The 24404-nt window shown below is 30.4% G+C and overlaps 1 protein-coding gene across 3 annotated transcripts in view; it reads right to left on the reverse strand.

The window, feature by feature from the left end:
- Nucleotides 1–24404, reverse strand: part of MEP-1 (zinc finger protein MEP-1) — a 195546-nt gene that overhangs the window by 135648 nt on the left and 35494 nt on the right. The gene's annotated exons all lie outside the window — the stretch shown is intronic.

Below are 24404 nucleotides of genomic sequence, written 5' to 3' on the forward strand. Positions count from 1 at the left end.
AATAACTTATTACGTATTTTTTGTAATTTAAAGTATGGTACAAATTTGGTGATAATTCAAACAAAAATATTTGATTGGACACATGACTTCCTTATACGTCTATTAAATGACATACACACATTTTTTTTAATGAAAAGTATATAAAATTCTATTTCGTTAATAACTTCTGATATTTTTTCTTTTTTTTTATTGTTATTATTGAAATATTATTAATCATAATTTTTTTTTATAATCAGAGGTTAATAATTATCAATATATTAAAAAATAAAAATAAAAATAAAAGGAGATGAAGTCTGATTCGAACCGATATGCCCTTCCCCTTGTAAGATCCATATATTTCATTAATTAAAATTTTATTTGGCTATAACTCTGGAACCAATATATTTTGGGATTTTTTGGACACTTTTGGTTCAGTCGATTGCAATCAAAAACGGAAGTGCATAACTAGATGTTACAACAGTCCTAAATCCAAAATTTCAACATCCTGCGGCTAATCGTTTTTTAGTTATACGAGTGAGATATATAAGTACGTACAGACGTCACGCTGAAACTAGTCAAGATGGATTCAGGGATGGTCAAAATAGATATTTCATTGAAATCTGAAAACCGAAATTTTTCACGATCACAATACTTCCATTGAAGTTAAAAATTTCCATCTATTTATTAAGTTTGTTTCTTTTCATAAACAAATAATAGTTTCTCCGAGTAGGAGTTTAATGATTATTTTATTAGTTTACTTCTCTTGTATTAGCTATTAAAAGAGTTAAAAAAAGTCTATTAAATTTTTATCGTTACACATACTACATACTAGTAAAGTAGTATAGTGTACGATGCAAAATATATTTAAAACCATAATTTATGAACATTTTTTATTATTTTTACTGATAAAATTGTTATGCAACAAATCATTATCATTATTAATAAAAATGATAATGTTAAGTGTAATTAATGACGGTCGTTTTATTAAATAATGATAACAAGATTGTACACACATACAGAGTATAACTGTAACTGCGCGCGCACAATGAGACAATAATAACAAAGATAGAATGTGAAAATATGATAATGTGAGGGAAGCCAAGAAAAAGAGGAAGAGAGAGAGTGAGAGAGAGAGAGAAAGAGAGGGTTGAGAGAGCTAATGAAGAAACGCTGTCTAAAGCAATACAGACCTAATAAATTAGCTAAGATCAAGTAACTTAATAATAATTACATTAAACCTACTGCAACTGATTACAATAACAATAACAAAAAATTATGCAACATCGAAATTCTACTAAATAACGTATCTTATTAACAATTAACATTTACATCTTTTGTAATTATTTAATAGATAAACATTTATTTGTTGATAGCAAACATAATGATACTACAAACAATGTGTTTAATTTAAACTGAATTCATACATACAGAAGTTAAACAAAACGTAGAATCGAACAATCAGACCAGTGATTATTAACCTTTTTAGCTCCACGACCCCCTTGGAAGTCGAGAGTTCCAGCGTTCAAGTCTTAGTAAAGTCAGTTATTTTTACACGGATTTGAATACTAGATCGTGGATACCGGTGTTCTTATGTGGTTGGGTTTCAATTAACCACACATCTCAGGAATGGTCGAACTGAGACTGTACAAAACTACACTTCATTTACGCTTATACATATCATCCTATGAAGTATTATCTGAAAGGTAATTATCGTGGGCTAAACAGGAAAATGAAAAACTCCACGACCTCCCCAAAAAAAAAAAATATATATATAATTAATATTTCGCGAACCCCCAACTCCAACCCAATGAAATCTAGTTAAAAATATTTAGCTACGTTGATAGCGACGGGTATGAACATGCATGTATGAAGTATACGAACATGAACAATTTATAGTTTCCAGTTTGTGTATCTTCTTCTTGTAATTTGGTCTGCTATTCGCTGTGAGAACACCATGTTCGAACATGTACGTATGGTAGATACGTTTGAACACGTCGAGCTCTCAGCAGTAAAAAAGAGGCGTAAGGGATTGCAGAACGTCAGTTTACTTTCGAATGCGAAGCATGCGCCTGGGTGCCTTTATTTCAGTTTCTAAAAGTGTATTTTCATTGAAAATAATATTAACAATAAAGATTTCGGTTTTATTTTAGTGTGTGGTCAAACGGTGTGTTTTTAATTTTCAAATAGATTCTTATGAAAAATGGATAAATTTATGAAAAAACGAGGTGAGCCATCTACATCAGTAATCAATTATTTAAATCATGATTTTACCTCATTGGATTCAAAGCAACAGTGCGTCGTTTGCTTTCAAGTCCTCTGCGAAGAAAGCGTGAAGCTATCAAAATTAATTCGACATTTGGAACTAAACATCCGAATCATAAAAGCAAACCCTTGGAATTTTTCGAAAGAGAATTACATATTTTGAGAAATCAGCTAGCTTCTATTTGTAAATCAAGTCGAACTGATAAAAGTACACTTTAAGCATCTTATCTCGTAGTATGAAGAGTAGCTAAGATGTCCAACCCCCAAAAAATCGCAGAAAACCTCATATTGCCTGCTGCAATTGATATGGTCAGTGTTTTATTAGGCGTGGAAGAAGTAAAAAAACTGAAAAAAATTGCTTTCTAACGACACAGTATCAAGGCGAATCAATGACAAGGTTGCCGATGTTTGCAAATCAGATAATTCAGCGAGCGAGTTCAAGTGAATTTTTTAGTTTTCAATTTGATGAATCAACAGATGTGGCAAACATTTCTCAGTTCTTGTGAGATATTTTGGGAGATATGAATATTAATATTTTATGAATATGAATATGAGATATTTTTTGGTTGTATTTTGTGAGATATAAATGCGACAGAGACAGATCTATCAAGGAAAATATGTTGTTTAGCAAATCAATACCTGGTCATGCAGCAAGACAATGTCTTTTTTACGAAGAAGCTTTTAAAATCTATAACGTAGATTGGACAAAATGTATTGGAATATGATGATGGTGCAAGGGCGATAACAGGAAAGAACTGTAAATTTCTGAAAAAATAAAAGATCGACTTATAGAGCGGAACGGACGTACTGCTTCCTTCAGAGACATGCTGTTTCCACAAAAAAAATGTCGGAAAATCTCAAATAAATTCTTTGTAAAGCTGTAAAAGTGGCTAATTTTATTGAAAATCGATCATTGCAGAAAAGGGTGTTTGCTAAACTACGCGATGAAATGAGCGTAAAGAAAAAATCCTTGTTTTCCATACAGAAGTCAGACGGTTATCGCGGGGAAAATGTTGGATATTGAAATTGCGAGATGTATTAATAATATTTTACCTTTCTTTTTCTTGTTTAGCCTCCGGGAATACCATTCAGGTATTACTTCAGAGGATGATATATATGAGTGTAAATGAAATGTAGTCTTGTACAGTCTCAGTTCGATTATTCCTGAGATGTGTGGTTAATTGAAACCCAACCACCGAAGAACACCGGTATCCACGATCTAGTATTCAAAATCCGTGTAAAAATAACTGACTTTACCAAGACTTGAACGCTGGAACTCTTAACTTCCAAATCAGATGATTTGGGAAGACGCGGTCACCACTAGACCAACCCGGTGGGTAATAATATTTTTCCCGGATAATCAAACGCCACTCTCAATATTTTTACAGAATAATGATTATAAGTTGCTGTTCGGTTACTTAGTTGATATATTTTCGCATTTAAACGACTTGAATGCGAATTTACAAGGACGTGATAAAAATATTTTATTAATGACAGCCAAAGTTCATGCTTTCATGAAGTTTGATACCTTAATTATTCGCTTTCAAAGCAAAAATTTTGACGTGTTTCCACTCATTTCCGATTATACTGAAAAAGATTCTGATTAAGAAGACAGTATTATTCACCACCATTTGGATAGCATGTAGATACATTACATAGCTCAAACAAATTGAGCTATAAATTCAGTTGGCGGAGTATTTCCCGAAAGATTAAAATTACTTATGAAAACGTTGTTGCAAATGGTAAGTTACCAGAGATTCCCGATCAGTTCATCAAAATGGCTGACGATAAAACGTTACAACTACAATTCACATCTGAAGATTTAGGTTCGTTTTGGTTTGCTCTTCGAAGTGAAATTTAGTTACAGAAGCATTGAAAATATTAATCCTTTTTGCCCCGTCTTACCTCTATGAAAAGGGTTTTTCTATGGTTGCACTAAAACCTAAGTAAAGGAATCGTCTTTTATCACTTGAAAAAACTTTGCTTTTGAATATTTCTAATGTACAGCCAAGTACGGGAAAACTTTTAAATGAAAATCAAACGCAACCATCTCGTTAATTTATGTTTTTTAAATGTCTACTATAAATATAAGTAAAATGTTTATTATAAATGAACTTTTTCTCATAAAATTATTTCATTATTGTTTACGTGTAAAGTTTTAGGCTAATTTCGTGACCTCCAGATTGAGAAACACCAACAAATTAGACAAATAAGATTAAATGTCGATCATCGTTGTTAAAGGAGTCAAATATAGAAGTAGATATATATATATATATATATATATATATATATTCACGTTTAAAGAACTGTATATTTACATACTCGTATTTTATAAACAACAGTTCCGTTTTCTAAATGGTAACGGATTTCACTCTTAAATCAATTAACAGAGAAACTAAATAACGGTTATAGATTTAATTACAATATCACAGCGTTGTTTGATTTAATTGTGTTTTTCTTCACAATATAAACAATATAGCTATGTAATCGAAATCTAATATTCTATGTAATTCAAAGTATATTTTAACGACTAGATTAGTTAATTTTTATTTATTTTTAGATACAATAAAAGTATACTTATCTTTTAACAAATATCTTCATTTGGAATGTCAAATACGAAAAAGGTTTTACCAATTTGGAAAATCAATCACCGAAAAAAAATACTCTAAATATTATACACATTAATATCAATTAAAATATCAGTTCTAAAATGAATAATCATAGTAATAAATATTAAAAATTCTTATTCAAAAAAGATCTCTGATAAATATTAAATCCTAATTTAGAAATAAACTAAATTTTTAATCAGAGGTGTTTGGCTGAAACATTTAAAATTAAGGTGGATATTTTTTTAACTTCCCACACAATTATGGGGATTTTTCCTTTATAATGCACATTTTAAACTTTCATCCCCTGTTGATAGACCAATCTTGTGAAATGGCCCTTATATATATATTACCTTAAAAGATATTAATAATTTTTGAATGGATGCAAGATGATGTATTTTTCTCAGATTGAAGGAAGTTGGCGTTCACCGGAAATGTAGTTTGTTTCAATCATTCTCCAGGCGCAATCCCCTTTCAATCCATTATCTAAAAACTATTACGATGCTATAGCAGGAATGCGGCTGATAGGCTCCGACTTTCTCATCCATTTACTACGCGAAAGACGTATGAAGTCGGCTGACGATATCTGCCTATCGGTCCGATAATTTTCGGTCGGGTTGATTGGCAAAAGTAGGAATCTGATTATTCTGATCTTTGTTTCTTCCATCCAGCTTCGGCTCAATTGCTGTAAATAAGAGTGTTAAGTTCATGATAAGGCAGCCAGGTCATGATACGGTCATCCCAACCTCCATAGGGGAAGACACCCACCCACCTTGTGACGATTCCGGTCGTCACACCACCACCCCTCGTTCCTAGTACTGATGGATTTGGGTCGTCTTGGGTCGTACTGATGGATGGACCGGGAGTCGTCTTCAGAGCCTCCAACTGATTACAACTCACAGTAATAAGCTAGGCCTCGGTTGGGATGCCACTGATGTAAATGCCTCGGTAGATATTTACTCACGATACGGTCAGTAAATCCTTGGTGAAATCTAGTGGGAGAAAGCTGCCGATTAACCGGATTAGGATTCCTTTTTCTATCCGGTATCAGTAAAATCAGCCTAATGGTTAAATTGCCAATCGGTTAAAATTCAAGCCTCCCTCCTAATCTATACAAAAAAAACTCATGACACCGTAAATTTCAAACCGCGTAAATTCATCCTAAATGTTTCCTTAAAAATGCCGTAATAAGCAGAAAAAATTAAAATACTGGTCTTTTTCATCTACAAACGGCCTGCAAAGTGTAAAAATTCACATTATTCATTGACAATTAAATAAAATTTTACTCGTACACACTAATATTCGAAAAATTTATTCCTCCTAAAGACCTCAATGACTGAAAGAAAACCGAAATCCCGTTCTTCATCCCAGGAAATATCAACCAGATTTTTGATTATTTAATACATTTATTTTTCAAACAATATTTTTATGCGTGTTCGATGCACTGATCTCGTAAATACAAAACATTTATTCAATATTTCATAAAAAAATTTAAATCTAAGTACCCAGTGCTCAGTAAACGTTACCGATATTCTTAACGACTATGTACTCGTAAACGGTGTTAGAAATTCATCACTAAGTATTTTATAATACTTAGTATATGATTAGATAACAATGTAACAATAATCTACTGTTAAATAAACAATTATACCACAATTACGTGAACAACCAACTTCAGATATTATTAAAAACATTAAATTAATTACATTTGTAGACGATACTTTTTGTTTATTTCAGAACCGATTAAAAAATACACAATTTTATTAAAAATGAAACGGAGAAATATAAATTAAATATTTTATTTTAATGATTATCAGCTACCCAAGCTGAAATCCAATAATATAAATTTCCTCGTGAGATATGAAAGGATGTCAGCAGTTGTATCTATATCATTTCCGCATACGTAATTTATGATCGTCCTACCTTAAGTGTTTATATGATCCGTATCATTTACGACTAATGATTAGGAATGATAGGGGTTGAATAAACGACAGGTATCAGATAATACCGACAGATAGATCATAAATCACGATGTGATAAGATACACGAAAACGGATGTTCTTTAAAAAATTCTTACCGTCGAAAAATAAATCCTTCTTTCCTGGCGCTTTTAATGAAGTAATCTCTTGAATTCAGTTCTTGAGAACTGTGCAGACGAAAGGCGTGATTCGAGTTGAGAAAATAGATTCTTTAATGGGTATTTAAAATAAAATTAATCATTTCTTGTAATACTGGCCTTCTAATGGGAATCTGGCTGAACGGTTAAGCTTGGATATTTCCATATCTACAAAAGGCGATATTAAGGAATCTTGGGCTTTATTTAAGGAGGAATACCAGTAATATACTGCTCCCATTCTGGTAAAAGATACTCTGATTTTCCAAGGGGCAGAATAAAAGCCCATTTGCTTGTCTTAAAAGTCGTTTGTCTTGTTTTTGTCCCTCAGTAGGTAAATCATCAAGGACAACTTTAATTTTTTTCCCTCATCTTTAATACTTTCCTACGTTTGTGGCTTTATAAGCCACAAATCCATGAAATCTTTTATCTTCCTACCCTTTGACTAATTGTGACTAAAATTAAATGCATCAATAGCCCATAGAAATCATTGTGTCTAATTTCATTCAAATTGGTCAATCTAGTCTGGAGATATCAAGAAAAAATTTACATACATTCTTCAGGAAGTTTTCAATGCTAAAATTAACTATTTTTTTTTTATATATATATATATAATTAAAAAAAAAACAGTTTACCAAATTCCAGTTTAATTTCCTCGAGCGCTTTCGGCTATTCTGCCATCTTCAAGAGAAATATAATTATGATTAAAATTATAAAACTACCACAATTGAAATATAGATATATATATATATAACAATTAATCGTCATTTAACAACTCGTCAAAAGTAGCCAAAAGCGCTCGAGGAAATTAAACTGGAATTTTGTAAGCTGTTTTTTTTAAAATTATATATAATATTATACCAAACGGTCCCATGTTCGAAAAACATTTTTTTTTTTTTGAGGGCGGTTACAAAATTTCAAGATCAACAAAATAATACTGATATGCAGAATTTTATGTACTTTCCCTTACATATACAAATGGAAAGTACCCTTACATATACATAATGGAAAGTAAAAAATATCTGTCACAAGTATATTACGACGGTTATTTTTTTTCAAAGTCCGATCGGTCACGAAATTAAAACCACAGTGAAAATAAAAAAAAAATTATTTGTAACAAGTACTCACATAATTACGCTATTTCTCTACATAGTCGCCACTCCGATTTAGACAATTATCGTAGCGGGTAGCAACTTTCCAATACCCTCGTCATAGAACGGAGCCGCCTGTGTTTTCAGCCGTGTTTCTACTCTGGTCTGCAGATCGATGTCTGTGCCAAACTGTTATCCTCCTAGCCAGCGTTTCATGTGAGCAAAGAGGTGAAAATCGGATGGAGCCAAATCCGGGCTATATGGTGGGTGAATAAGAATAAGCGGAGAGGAATGTTGTCATCAGGAATTGTCTTTCTTCATGACAATGCTCGGCCGTACACTGCATTCTCGTATTCTTTCTTTTTTAACCAATCATAAGGTGAGAATAATTCTTATCATTATCAGGCACGAAATTACAACCAATCGTATTCTTTCTTTTTTAACCAATCATAAGGTGAGAATAATTCTTATCATTATCAGGCACGAATTCCAACCAATCGAATTCTTTCTTTTTTAACCAATCATAAGGTGAGAGTAATTCTTATCATTATCAGGCACGAAATTACAACCAATCGTATTCTTTCTTTTTTAACCAATCATAAGGTGAGAATAATTCTTATCATTATCAGGCACGAATTCCACCCAATCGTATTCGTTCTTTTTTGCATTGTAATTTTTTTTTATTACCATTCACTGGGGTGATATTTGGAACAGTATTGTATCGCGTTTGCCGCTAAATTTGAATCTTAAGAAACTCGCACCATAATAATAATAAAATTTCAACAAGAATGGTTTTATTTTAATTCCAAATCATTATCTCAGATTGTTATTTGAAAAATAATCGAAAATTAGAAAACCAATAATCCAAAAAATACCGGAATTTTGAGAAGACAATGAGGAAAATAATTTTACTAGGCAACTAACATTACGGAATATTTTTGGAACACTTCATACCCATATTAATGCAAGTTACGTTAAAAAGCAGAAAAGTAGCCCAAAAAATATTTTCATTAAAATTAAAAAAAAAAAATTCTATAATGAAATGGAATCACAGATATTAATAGAAAAATTGGGTTAGGAATAAACTGAAACCATTCTTGGTTTTTTAATTTTATTATTATAAAAAAAATCAGATGTGGATACCACATGACTTCCTAATACGCCGATTAAATTACATGTATACATTTTTTGTTGCACTTTATTTATTTAAACTTATTTCATTGAAAGGTGAGATACGATCCTCTAATTCTTTAATTAATTGGACAGTTACACAATTGCACTGTGGTGGACATCACATCCATCATATTTTTTTGTGGCGTCCTATCAGCATTTTGTATTAGTTTATATATTAATTCTGTTTCACGTCGCTGAAGTAGATATGTGGTGTAGGTGAGAATGGGTCGGATCCGTAACCATGCACACATCGGTTCGAATCCGACTTCATATACATATATTTAAAATTTTTCTTTTTTTTTAGTTTAAATATATACTGATTTATTAATAATTATTAACCTCTGCAAACATTTTTGAATTAAAATGAAAAGTACATAAAATTTTATTTCATTAATAACTTTGATTTTTTCATTTTTTTTCCAATCGGAGGTTAACAATTATTAGTACATCAATATATTTAAATTAAAAAAAAATTTAAAAAATGTAAATGAAGTCGGATTTGAACCGATGTGCCTATCCCTTGTAAGATCCAAATATTTCATTAATTAAAGTTATATGTAGTTATAACTTTGGAACCAATGAAAATAAGTAGTTTGAAAGTTCTCAATAAGGCTTATTACTGCAGAAAAAAATCCAAAATCCAAATTTTTTAGATTTTAAACTTTTTTGAACACTTTCGGTTCAATCGATTGCAATCAAAATTTTACTAAATTTAATTTTTTAGTTCCCCTATTGAGCAGTTATTTCTTGATTAACACTTACTTTGTTAACACTATGTATATGAATATATGTATGAAAAAAAACCCTTACGCAACTGCGGCGTTAATTTGAAGTCTTATCAGGGTCCAAAATCTTATTAACTCAACAAGATCAGCAAAGGTGGTACATAAACCCGATCATTAATGAAAATCCACAAGAGAAATCTAGAGAGGTCTAATCTGGGGAGCGAGGTAGCCATGCAATGACCTTCACGACGGATCCACCGACCTGAGAATCGAGTATCTAGAAAATTTCTGACTTCTAGGCGGTAGTGAGAGGGTGCTCCGTCTTGCTGATGGTAATGGCGTCCATCTTGAAATCATCATCGTCGAACCGAAAAATTAAAAGGTTTTGAAGCATGTCCAGATAAACGATACTATTACCCGTTACCTCCTGGAAGAACGGGTCGTTCTGTCTGAAAGAAGAACAACCTGTCTCAACGAAGATTTAATGCCAAGAGTGAATTTTATGCCTACTAGGAGATTCACTACCATAATCTCCACGAAAATTACGTTGAACTGCAGTTGAATATTTAATAGAACAACCTGTCTAAACGAAGGTTTGGTGCCAAGAGTAAATTTTATGCCTAACAACCTTAAATAAATACGAGGGCTTTACCCTCTCCAGAGTCCTTCTGGGCTCTGGAGTACGCTTCCTACCGTACTCTCAACAAAAATTACGTTGAACGGCAAATCGTAAAACTAAAACACTCAGCGAGTACGTTTCGCACCAGTAAATTTATCCATTTTTAACAACACTGATGACAGCGCTGGTGGCCGAATTCGGTACTAATGAACTACGTGAGTCAAAACTTGATGTGTTTTGCTATGAAACGAGACCTCAGCCGAATCTGTAAGTTATCTCAATCAATTTTTATATGATTTTAAATTTGTAAAGTACTTTTTAAATCACCTTTATTACTACTTTTTTTTTTTTTTTGTTTAACCTCCGGGTCTACCGTTAGTCATGCTTCAGAGGATGAGATGAATGATTAGTAGCGTGTGTGAAAATGCCATGCCTGACCGGGATTCGAAGCCGGGACCTCCGGATGAAAGGCCGAGACGCTACCACTCGTGCCACGGAGGCCGGCTTTATTACTACTTTATTGTCACATATACATAAAATAAATTAGCAGTAATTATCCAGTAACGTATTTCAGTTCAAAATAGTAATAGAAAGAACAAATTAAGAAAATTATAAAAAAATTGAGTTACAACTCGACCAATAGAATTTAACATATAAAATCAATAAAAATACAGTATGCAGCCAATAAGAGTTTGAAATTAGTACAAAAAAAAGTTACAAGATCATATATAAGTACATTTTCTATATATCATGACAAATATATACATTTAATATATGACAAAAATACAAACACTAAAAAAAACCAGTGTCGTGCGTTTAACAAAAAAATTTAAATTAAAAGCCAAGGGCGAAAATCCTATGTTAATATCCATACAGAAAACTCGTCGAGGCTGTCAGAGTATTCGAATATAAAATGTTGTTTTATATATTTTTTAAAACAATCTACATCCAATTCAACTTTTAGGTGAGAGAGGGTGAATTTGTAAACAGTACGAAGTACAACATATTAAGGACTCTATTTAGACAGGTTTACCCTACGAGTGAATTATAATTTTTTTAAAAGAATTTTATTTCGCGTATTTTATGCATATACTGGATGAATTTCGTTAAATACGGTTGAACTGCTTTACATAAATAATAATATTTTATAAAAGTTCTTAATCATAAAGTTATGACGACGATAAAATGCTATTTAAAAATCACATTATCCGGCATACGATAAGTATGCGATAAGCGCATCCATAGCCTAAGGAATTCGAATATTAATAGCCACGCGAACAAAAGTCTGGCAATTTTCCTTATCTAAAGCCAACCCTACCCAATAAAGATCCCTATACCCGACTACCCCTAGATCAAACCTAATATTATCTTACCAACATTGTCTGGGTTTATCCAGGCATCAAGTTCCATCCGATTTCCCAAATAAAACCCTAATACTCTTTTGTTCCCCATTTGCGCGACGTGTCCCGCTCAAGGCAATCTATAACATTCAATCGATCTAATTATATCCAAACTCGAATATAATCTACGCAGCTCAAAGCTGTAGTACTTTTTCCACTTTCGAATACGGTTGTCAATTATAAGACCAAATATTTGTCTCAGATTCTTATTCTTAAAAATTTTAAACTATCTTACATTTCCCGTTAACCCCAACGACCATGTCTCACGAATGTACAAGACGACCGGTAAAATTGTTGCTTCAAATATTCTAATTTTAACCCGTTTTGATAATAATTGAGATCTCAATAGCTTAATTACTGAATAAAAACAAAAGGCTTTTTCAAATGAAATATTTTATTAATTGGTTTTTTTTCTTATAAAATTCTCTAACGAGCCGAATTTCATTACATCTCGTTAGAAACTTCCTTGATATAATCTTCATCACAGATTCAATCAGTGAAATTCTTATCATAACAAATGATGCATAACTTTTTAACCGCATGTAGTGTTTAACTACAAAAAACTGTTATAGAACTATGAAAAAAAGCTTATTATTTGTTTATTTCATTTCGTTAATCAAATACTATCGATTTAAGTAATATTATTATTTCTTATTCAATAAAATGAAAAAAATAGTAACGAACAAAATATAATCAGGAATAAAAGTTAAGAAAAGTCATTAAAAGTTTTTATTAATTGATAGTTCTTAGATAATGACTGACAAGACAATCATTTACTCGTTAAAAAACTACCAGCCGACGAAAATCAAATTTAATCTGCTGGAATCAGTTTCGATCAATAAATTTTTATCACGGCAATCATTTATTAAATTCTAATATTAAAGATTACGTTAAATAAAGATAAATATATCAATTCCAACGACTGTATCTACAAAATGTAATTAAGCACTCGACGGACATTAAGCCCCGCTTATTATCGCACCCATCAACATATACAATAAATCGGAATTCAATCAAGCAGGAGGTAATTTTATTGTAATCTAAATTATATAAAATTCCGTTAAATAAATCCAAGATATCTTATTGATATACAGAGTGATCATAAAGTTTTTCTTGATTAATAAACATTTACTACAAAAAACCATACGGAATAAACATTTTTACATCCTTGTACGAAGCAAAAAAGTATTGTGGTCGCGGAAAATTTCAATTTTCAGATTTCAACGGAAATATCCGGTTTCCTGAATTCCTGAATCCATTTGACTAATGTCGGTGTCTGTGCGTATGTATCTCGCATAACTAAAAAAAGACTAGCCGTAGGATGTTGAAATTTTGGGTTTACGACTATTGTAACATGTAGTTGTGCACCTCCTCTTTTGATTTCAATCGAATGGACTAAAAGTGTCAAAATCCCCCAAAAAATTTGGATTTTGGACTTTTTTTTTAAGTGTCGTAATGTCGTAATAAGCCCTCATTGAGAGCTTTTCAAAGATAAATCATAAGTAATACTTATTTTCATTGGTTACATTTACAGTCAAATAAAATTTTAATTAATGAAATATTTGGATCTTAAAAAGTGTAGGCACATCAGTTCAAATCCGACTTTATCTCCTTTTTTTTATTTAAGTATATTGATTTATTAATAATTATTAACCTCAGATTGTAAAAAAATTACGTTAAATAAAATTCAATAAAAAAAGAAATGAAAAAGTATCAGAAGTTCTTAATGAAATAAAATTTTATGTACTTTTAATTAAAAAAAAAAGTATATGTTAATTTAATAAGAGTACAAAGAAGTCATGTGGTTTCCACATCAGATTTTTTTACTACTACTTAAATTATGTCATGAATTTATAATTATGTTTACTATTCTGTAGTTGTATAACCTGCTGTTATCAAAATGATATCAATAAAGGAAAAAAGCCAAGTGTATTTTCCTTTAAAAAATTACAAATAAAAAACTAAATCGATGTGGATAAATAAACACGCTAAAGTAAGTAAAAAATCAGAAAATTCGTAATGTCAGATTTGTTCCTGACGTAAGTTTTATAAAACAGAATCTTAAAACCGAAACAATCGGCAGATATTAATATTTTTTAACAAATATTAATTATTTTTAATTATAAAACGTTTTTTAATATACAAAACCACACCCATACTGATAAACAAACCCGTAAAGAAATATTCGATGATAATTCTAATAAGAACGATTCGATAATCAGTTATCAAACAGCGTGGTTTTGAAACTACCAACACAAAAAATTAATTAAAAGCCGTTCGTAAAATACTGATGAAAGGTGCCTTCAAACAGTTATAATTCTGAAACAAAGCATAAGAGATATGAAATATACGTCAAAACGAAGAGAAACTGTCAAAGTTTTCGATACGTAAACAAGTTCTAGTATCAGCACATGCACGTACAAGGTCAGCAACCGTACGAAGGTCTTTAGTCGTAATGATTACGATGCAGAGGAAAGTTCAATGTGCCTTAGGGCTTGCAAAATTTGAGTCCGTTACATTTGTTAGAAGTGAATACGGTCATACACCGACCGTTGAAGCTAGGCGATTAAGTTATTTGCATAACTCGAAAAATTCAATGCAAATGTTCTATAGAGTTAGGCGTTTTAAAAATTGTTCAAAACGTTTTAAAAATTGACCATCGGATACCGGTTATAAAATTTAGGGTTACATAAAATTTTGCCACAAGATTTAAATTCACTACAGATATTATGGATAGGTTAGATTTCGATGCGAGATAAACCACAGTGAGTATTTTTACATCCTTGTTCGAAGTAAAGGAAGTATTGTGATCGCGAAACATTTTGTTTTCAGATTTCAACGGAAATATCAATTTTGACCAGCCCTGAATCCATTCAGACTAATTTCGGAGTGACATCTATACGTATGCATCTCGCATAACTCAAAAACGATTAGCCGTAGGATGTTGACATTTTGTATTTGGACTATTGTAACATCTAGTTATGCACCTCCCTTTTTGATTGCAATCGACTGGACCAAAAGCGTCCAAAAAACCTAAAATTAAAAAAAAAAAATGGATTTTGGACTTTTTCTTAACTGCAATAATAAGCCCTCACTGATAGCTTTTCAACGATATTTCATAAGTGGTGGTGCTTATTTTTATTGATTCTAGAGTTATAGCCTAACAAAATTTTAATTAGTGAAATATTTGGATCTTACAAGGGGGAAGCATATCTGTTCGAATCCGACTTCATTTCCTTTTTTTTTAATTTGAATATATTGATTTATTAATAATTATTAACCTCTGATTGTAAAAAAATGTTTTACGATAAATAATAATTCAATAGTACCAATAAAAAGAGAACATGAAAAAAATAAGTTATTAGTGAAAAAATTTTATGTATTTTTCATTTTAAAAAATGTGTATATACAATTTAATAGGCGTACTAGGAAGTCATGTGGTGTCCACAACAGATTTTGTTTATTTATCATATTATTAACCATTATTTACTTGGAATTCTAATAAATTGCCACTTTCCATTGTAAAAATAAATTAGAATCATTTTAAGATTTTCCGAATAAATGCTATTTTAAATTTATTAATCTTATTGTACTAGAACATTATTGGAAATCATAATTTATTTTGTACTACGCTTTCATAAGAAATCAATGAGTGAATTGGCGATAATCTTATCATCTTCTATTGAAAATTGTGGAAAATCAAGATGAGTGATCACGTTTTTCTCTGCCAAAAACTATTTTGATTCAACATTTATTTGATCATAGATAATTCTGAAAATAAATTCCCAAAGTAATATCAACAATAATGACAATACAATTTTTTTCCATAGAATGTATTGGTTCTTCAAACGACCAATTTTTTACACAAATTTAATTTTTCATTATGTATTAATATATTTTTTATACAATGCTATAAGTACATCATATCGATTACCAAAATTCGATTTAATTAGGTTAGATAACTAAATAATGTTTGTTAAAGACAAAATAAAAAAACTGGAAAAGTATTGCAAGGTTATCAAAATAAGATTTAAGCACCAAAATGCCCAAATTTTGAACAAAAGAATTGTTGATTTTAGAGGAAACATCTGTGGGGAAAGTTTAGGAAAAATCTATTTATAAAGAAGTGATCACAAATAAAAAAATTAAATTAAAAAAAAATTGTTTAAAAATATTAATAAAATAAAGTAAAGCTTTTATGAGACTAATGAAAAAAACTGCATCTAATTTTGTATCCGGAATATACTAATAATAGCCCTTTAAGTGATGAAAAATACAAAAACATTTTGTTTTTTTAAATTATAAAAATTAAAAGTTAAAAAAAAAACAGAATATATTATACTTTTTAAAGGCGGGAAATAAATTTAAAAAAAAAGTTTTTTCTTAATATTGAATCTAATATTGATACACAGGTTATGCTTAACAAATGAGTTTAAGTAAAGTTATCTCTAAATCTAACACTCACTTCAATAACAGCTAAAATAAAGAGGAAATTTTCCTAAAGATTTTTCTGCATTTTAGGTGCGCAGCCTAGAATTAAAAAAAATCTGACATGGACACCACATGACTTCTTTGTATGCCTATTAAATTACATATACACTTTTTTTTTTAATGAAATGTACATAAAATTTTATTTCACTAATAACTAATGAATTTTTTCATATTCTTTTTTTCTGTTATTGAATTATTATTATTTATTGTAAAAGTTTTTTTACAATCAGAGGTTAATAATTATTAATAAATAAATATATTTAAATTAACAAAAAAAAAAGTTAAAAAAAAGGAAATGAAATCGAATTCCAACCGATATGCCTTACCCTTGTAAGATCCAAATATTTCATTAATTAAAATTTTATTTGGTTATAACTCTGGAACCGATGTAAAAAAAATATCACTTATGATACATCGTTGAGAAGCTCTCAATGAGGGCTTATTACTGCAGTTAAGAAAAAGTCCAAAATCCAAATTTTTAAATTTTGTGGTTTTTTGGTCTTTTTTGGGCAAGTCGATTGCAATCAAAAGAGGAGGTGCATAACTAGATGTTACAACAGTCATAAATCCAAAATTTCAACATCCTACGGCTAATCGTTTCTGAGTTATGCGAGATGCATACAAACATACGTCACGCCGAAACTAGTCAAAATGGATTCAGGGATTCAAAATGGATATTTCTGTTGGAATCTAATAATCAAAATTTTTTAAAGGAAGTAAAAAGTAGTCATTTTGTGAAAGCTCTATTTAAGAAAAAGTTTTATAAAAAAGGGCGATATAATAAATGAACACAAAACATTTCAATTTGAAGAGGTGGGGTTGATTTTTTTTTCAATTATATGCATTCTGGGTAACAAATTTACTTTAATAAAGTTTTCTCTAAAATACCTGAAAAGATTTATACAGGGTTTTATGCGATTTCCCCCACCACTTAAAAGAATTAAAAAAAGTTAATATGATTAATGCCATTTATAGAGAAATATTTGAACCAAATTTGGAGAAAATCGGTTCAGTCAATCCGAACCGATATAAGTCCAAGAGCAGTTCTTTACATACTTACATATGTACCCAATTAAACACATACACATGGTTTTTAATCTAGATGAACTAGTTGGACCCTAACACGTAAAGATTTGCAAAAAACCCGATACCTCATTTTTGAAATGAACAATATTTTTTATAAATTGAACAATATAATTTTTCCTTTAATAGAGATATTCTAGCTGCATTTGCCAAGAAAGTAAAATGTGGAACCCTTTAAGGAAGCGAGTCTCAACCTTTTTACTCCACGATCCCCAAAATGTAAAAAAAAACAAAAAAAACATATAATGAATATTTCGCGACCCCCCCCCCCCCCACAATCCAAATGAAACCTAATTAAAACTATCTAACTGCAGTTAAACTATGCGATAAGTTAAAATCACTTCTTTTCTATACAGAAGTAAAATGCTTATCGCGGGAGAAAGTGTTATAATCCGGTTGTCGGAATTGAAAGATGAATTAATAACCTTTTTCTAGGACAAACAAACGCCATTCTCAATGTTTTTACAAAAGAATGAACAGTATATGTATTTGTTGGCTAACTTACCTGATGTATTTTCGCATTTAAACGACTTGATTGTGAATTTACAATGACGAGATAAAAACATTTTATTAAGGACAACCGAAGTTAATGCTATAATTAAGAGGCCTGATATCTGGATTATACGCCTTCAATGCAAAAACTTACATACAAAAACTTTTGTATGTTTCTACTCACTTCCGATTACATTGAGAAAACTTTGGATGAAGAAGACACATGAAGATGCATTTGCGTGAATTGAAAATCAGTAGGCGAAGTATTTCCCGGAAGATAAAAATGATTTATCGAAGAGACGGCTACTGAATCCATTTATTGAAAACGTTGCAGCTGCTAAGTTACCAATTGAGATTCACGACCAGCTCATCGAAATATCTGCCGATAATACTTACAATTACAATTCATATTTTAAGATTACGGTACGTTTTGGCTTGCTCGTCGAACTGAATATGGAAACAGAAGCATTGAAAATATTAATCCCTTTCGCTACGTCTTACTTGTGTGGAAAGGATTTTTCCCTCTATGGTTGGACTAAAAACTAAATATAGGGATCGTCTTTATAATTTGAAAAAAATTGCTATTGTGTTTTTCGAACATAAATCCACGTATGGAGAAACATTTAGCACCCACCGGATTGGTCTATTGATGAATTCGTCATCGCAAATCAGCTGATTTCGAAGTCGAGAGTTCTAAGGTTCAAATCCTAGTAAAGGCAGTTAGTTACTTTTATACGGATTTGAATACTAGTTCGTGTATACCGTTGTTCATTGGTGGTTGGGTTTCAATTAACAACACATCTCAGGAACGGTCGACCTGAGACTGCACAAGACTACACTTCATTTACATTCGTACATATCATCTTCATTCATCTTCTGAAGTAATACGTTACGGTAGTTCCGGAGGCTAAACAAAAAGAAACTTTTAAATGAAAAACAAACGCATCTCATTAATTTATTTATTCTCCTTACATGCGTTATTATAAATGTAAGTAGAATGTTTATAACAAATGATTTTTTTCTAAGAATAATTTCATTATTATTTACGTGTAAAGTTATAAATTAATTTTCCGACCCCCCAGGTTGAGAAACGCTACTTTATGGTAACAGTACACAGCACGCTATTTCTAAAATATTAAATTTTTCATCATTCAACTGAACTTACAAGTATTACAGAATACCAAAATAGTACAACATGGTATAAATAAATAGTGCACGGTACAAAAAGAATAAATTGGATAAAAGTGTTATTAGACTTCATAATGAATTGTGTAAATTGAATTTTGAATACCAGAGTATATACCAGTAAGAGGTAAAACATTTCAACGACATGGAATTAGATACTCTGCGAGTATGAAAGAAAAATCTGAGTTGCATAATGTATTTTATTCAATTAATTAAATTTAAAATTACAAGTTTAAACACAAATAGATTAAAAAAATATAAATATTATCTTAATTTTCATTAATTATAATTAAAAGAATTTTCGTAAGTATTTATGAAATAAATTAAATAAGATGATTACATAAAGATTTTCTGGTAACTACGGTCAACTTTCAAAATATTAAAAAAAAAAACCTTTTCGCTACAGATTTCAATAAATTATACATATTTATTTAATATAAACTCAAAATAACTAATACAACCTACATATGTATGAATACAAAGAAAAAGATAACCAACTAATTTCAAATATTTATCTACAACCAAGGCCAACATCCAACCACAAATTTAATTAAAAATCCCACAATACTACAAATAAAAAAAAATATTTACTAAATATTGTTACATTTAACGTAATACTTACTCTTTATATAACAAATTTAAAGTAATGCGTATCGAATCAAAAAAGAAATTTAAATAAACTTCATTAACTCTTTCAATAACCCAAATTGATTTATTTGTACTCTTAAAATACTGCTTAATAATAATTATCTTACAATAATACATACGTAATGATTAGCCTATTATTTCTTTTATAAATGTATTGAAGAAACAGTAGCATTTCATTTATTCAAAGATGTTAATTACATAGTAAATATTGGTGATACTTCTAGTGATAAGGTAATTTAATCGTTAGGTATTATAAATTACGTATAACACGATATTATATATGCATAAACCAATGGAACGAATAAATAAAAAAACAATAGATAAAACTTTTTATAATTTTTCACTGTATCTAATCATAACTTTTTTTAAATTATCATATTTATATTCATGCAATTGTATAAAACGAGAATAAATACTTCAATGATCACAATTGTAACTTAACTGGACCACCAATTTCAGATTTCATTAAAATATGATCAATAGAAGTACTATATATAAAGGCCTGTCTTCATTAATTATTATTGCTATTTCTAATTGTCCAATTAAAAAAAAACCTTCTGAAGAAATAGAAAAAAAGAAGAAATAATTAATTACTTTTTTCTTTTTAAACAAACCGTAAATGATTATAACAGTAAAAATAAAACTCTGTCATAAGCACTATCATGAATGGGTTGTATAACTTGTCCAATCTATAGATCACAAGTGTCCAACATAGTCTGTTCTCACGCGATATTTTTTTTATCAAATAGAAGATCCTGAAGTACGGATCAACACAGGTAGAAAAATCCCTTTCTGCACGCCGGAAGGCGGATGTAGATTTTACCGGTGCTAAGTAGGGGATAAAAAAAATTTCTAATTTAAAGTTAAGTAAAAACTTCAGATTTCCTCAATACAACGATGGTTGCACGTGAAAAAAAGTTCCACATAACATATTGGGCATCCCTTGCCGTAAGGGTTGATCATATCAAAAATTGTTTCACACAAAATTTTTAGGTAATGTTTAGAGAACTAACGACCACTTTAAACCGATTCGATACTCTACCTATTAAGGGAGGTATGATTTTTTTGTCTTCAAAACCCCATTTTTCCACCCTCTGGGCCAATAGTTGGTGATACCAATAAACTTTACTTAGATAAGTTTTAGGTTCTTATTCAAAGACTAGTACAAACTTTAAAAGAATTCGATATTTTACTTACGAAGAAAGTTATAGCGATATTTTGTTTTTTCGAAAAAGCCTCCATTTCCATCTCCACGATCCGATTTTGCCTATTAACGAACTCGACCGAGATTTTGGGTCGTTATATTTTATGTATCAATTTGAAAGTGATTGGCGCAAAATTACGGCAGTTATAGTGCCTACAAGAGTGAAATAAATAAATATATATAAACTTTTGAAATGATGGTGGTTTTGGGATCTGGGGAATGTGAAACGCACAGATATGTCGAAATTTTCCGGAAGTCAAATCATGGTACTTATTATACAATAGGTTGCTTTCTTATGAAATCTACATAAAATTAAATACAGACAAATAAAAGGCTGATAAATTAAATTAATATAATCCAAAGCAACAATACCATAAACAGTAATAGCATTAAAACAACAATAGTAAATAGATAAAAACAACGGAAACAAAACATAGTAAAGAAACAAGTAAATGCACAAGGTAAAAAAGTACCGAAAAGAAAAAACATGAAAATAGAATATCTTCAACGACCATCACTAAGGTCCAGCACGTGAGCCCTTTTCAATCGTTTAATATCATCACCGTTGTCTAACAGGTTCAAAGCCAAACGATTTACTTGTCTATTTAGCCTAACCACATATTAAGACCTGAAATTGTCAATCTCATTTGGAACATAAGAATCCGAAGGTATTCATGTATTTCAGAATTCCTGACGAACCAAGGCGGTCGGGTCATTTTTCTAAATATTTTGTTCAGTGACCTTTGGATCACTTTAATATTGCTGTCACTATTCGTCCCTTAGAGCCGAATCCCATACGTTTCTTAACGGTTTCAAGAAGCCCTTATAAAGAAGGACCTTGTTAGAGAGAGTCGACTGAGAACCCCTACCCATTAGCCACCTCTTTCTTTTTCTGTTTAGCCTCCGGAATCAACGTAAGATATTACTTCAAAGGAAGATGTGTAAGAATGTAAATGAAGTGTAGTCTGGTACAGTCTTACGTCAACCGTTCCTGAGATGAGTGGTTAATTGAAACCCGACCACCAAAGAACACCGGTCAATTATTCAAACGATCTATTATTCAAATCTGTATAAAAGTAACTACTTTTGCTAGGATTTGAACCTCCTATCCATTAGCCAATACATACGGTTTAATTTGTGGTCAATATGTTTCTCTTCTCCAATGCATAACTTCTCCATGTCATACGTCGATCTAGGTGTAAGTCAAAGTATCTCACACTAGTTGTATGAGGACTTTCAAAGTCATCCAATAAGGAAGTAAAGGTAATATGGGTAAATTTCGCCGGATTAACTTTAATCTTCCATTTGTATAGACATGTACTGATTGCATTCAACGCCGACTGAAGCTTCTCCGAGGCTACAACCCGGTTATCGGATACGTAAATTAATATCTAAATTAAAATCTTCGATCGATCTCTAGTATCACATACCTTTAAAAATAAATGTTATTATAAAATATTTACGTATTTTCATACGCTATTTTTACGTATTATCTTTCACCATTTGTAATTAAATAAATTAAAATAACCTACAACTTTATCTTTATGGATTTTAACATAGAAATATCTAACAACCAGCTCCGATATAAATTTCGAAAAACACGTCCATAAAAAATTAAAATGCAAAAGTGATTTTTGAATGCAGAAAAACTTTAATTAATTTTTCACTACTTCAGATAAAAATACAAAATAATAAATTCAAATCGGTATGACTAAACAAAACAACACTGATTTATTTCAATAATTTACATTGATTTTAATAAAATACTTGTGTAAAAAAATTTCACCTTAGTTTATATTATTTATTATTTCACTATTTCGTTAAAATAAAATTAAAATTATTCACAAACGGATAAATACTAAATAATATGGTATTAAATTAATAAATTGATTAAAAATTTGTTTACATATTTTTATTTTTTATTTATTAAGATAAAATCGATTCTTTCACAATGATTTACTACAGACATTTTTGATATTTTATATATTTTAATAACATACTAATTGCAGATCGGTAAAAAATTTATGTTATCTGTATGGTTTTTGATTTACAGGGTGTCAATAAAGTATAACAAATCTTAAATAACTTTCCAAATTAAAACATAGATAAAAGAAATTTAGCAAATGTCTTCACCTGGGAACTTTTTTTTTTTGCTATTGAAACATCACACTCTCAAGTTCCAAGGGGCTTCCTTGGAAGGCAAGTCAAAAATTTTTAAGTAGTACACTGACATATATATATATATATATATATATATATATATATACGATTTTATGAAAAAGGGGAATTTCCGTCAGACTTCAAAAAAAGTGTTATCGTAATGATACCAAAGAAATCAGGGGCAGATAAATGTGAAGAATACAGAACAATTAGTTTAACTAGTCATGCATCAAAAATCTTAACTAGAATTCTATACAGAAGAATTGAGAGGAGAGTGGAGGAAGTGTTAGGAGAAGACCAATTTGGTTTCAGGAAAAGTATACGGACAAGGGAAGCAATTTTAGGCCTCGGATTAATAGTAGAAGGAAGATTAAAGAAAAACAAACCAACATACTTGGCGTTTATAGACCTAGAAAAGGCATTCGATAACGTAGACTGGAATAAAATGTTCAGCATTTTAAAAAAATTAGGGTTCAAATACAGAGATAGAAGAACAATTGCTAACATGTACAGGAACCAAACAGCAACAGTAGCAATTGAAGAACATAAGAAAGAAGCCATAATAAGAAAGGGAGTCCGACAAGGATGTTCTCTATCTCCGTTACTTTTTAATCTTTACATGGAACTAGCAGTTAATGATGTTAAAGAACAATTTAGATTCGGAGTAACAGTACAAGGTGAAAAGATAAAGATGCTACGATTTGCTGATGATATAGTAATTCTAGCCGAGAATAAAAAGGATTTAGAAGAAACAATGAACGGCATAGATGAAGTCCTACGCAAGAACTATCGCGTGAAAATAAACAAGAACAAAACAAAAGTAATGAAATGTAGTAGAAATAACAAAGATGGACCACTGAATGTGAAAATAGGAGGAGAAAAGATTATGGAGGTAGAAGAATTTTGTTATTTGGGAAGTAGAATTACTAAAGATGGACGAAGCAGGAGCGATATAAAATGCCGAATAGCACAAGCTAAACGAGCCTTCAGTAAGAAATATAATTTGTTTACATCAAAGATTAATTTAAATGTCAGGAAAAGATTTTTGAAAGTGTATGTTTGGAGTGTCGCTTTATATGGAAGTGAAACTTGGACAATCGGAGTATCTGAGAAGAAAAGGTTAGAAGCTTTTGAAATGTGGTGCTATAGGAGAATGTTAAAAATCAGATGAGT

The sequence above is a fragment of the Lycorma delicatula genome, chromosome 8 (assembly GCF_047948215.1).
Source record: "Lycorma delicatula isolate Av1 chromosome 8, ASM4794821v1, whole genome shotgun sequence".
NCBI classification, from domain to species: Eukaryota; Metazoa; Arthropoda; class Insecta; order Hemiptera; family Fulgoridae; genus Lycorma; species Lycorma delicatula.